This window comes from Triticum urartu, chromosome 5A, assembly GCF_056163025.1.
Source record: "Triticum urartu cultivar PI428250 chromosome 5A, HENAU_Tu73, whole genome shotgun sequence".
Classification (NCBI taxonomy): domain Eukaryota; kingdom Viridiplantae; phylum Streptophyta; class Magnoliopsida; order Poales; family Poaceae; genus Triticum; species Triticum urartu.
Window position 1 is genome coordinate 616699898 of NC_141877.1, and position 597 is coordinate 616700494.

The 597-nt window shown below is 51.3% G+C and overlaps 1 non-coding gene across 1 annotated transcript; it reads right to left on the reverse strand.

Annotated features, from left to right (window-relative positions):
• LOC125511922 (U1 spliceosomal RNA) lies at positions 1–160 on the reverse strand. The gene has a single exon (XR_007285191.2). It is a non-coding gene; the product is annotated as a U1 spliceosomal RNA (small nuclear RNA).
• Between the last annotated feature and the right edge of the window lie 437 nt (positions 161–597).

Genomic DNA, 597 nt, shown 5'->3' on the forward strand with positions numbered 1-597 from the left:
CAGGGGCCGCGCGAACGCGTACCCCCTCTACCACAAATTATGACGTTCATTCTCCCACTTGGGGAGATGATGGGCCAACGCACCCACCAAGTGCAATGTGGGCCATTGACCCAGGCCACGGGCCTTCTTGATCGCCCGTCGACCCCGTCCAGGTAAGTAAGGAGGACGCAGCACCTCGCCCTCCTCTTATAGCCTGCTCTCCCCCTCGATTCCCCTCGGCTAGGCGAGGTGGTACTAAAAACTGAAGAGCAGCTACCGCGGTGGCGAAGGGAGTCACGGGGAGACGCGCGATTAGCTTTTTTTTTAGACGAAGACGCGCGATTAGCTAGCTGCAGACTTTAGTGGGCTCACGCCCAGACCTATCTGGGCCCTACAGGAGCAAGACGTGGGCCTTGAGAGTACCAGTTTTGTGCTCTTGCTGTGCAATCGTGTTGCTCACCACTAAAAAAAAAGAACAAAGTGTAATCGTGTTGCTCTCTCCTCTAGGAAGAATGAGCCATGGCAATTGTTTCCTCTCTAAAAGGAAACAGGTACATGACAATTCAACAAAAAATAGGAAAATTATAAATAAACTCATGTGCATTTAAAGTTTCTTCA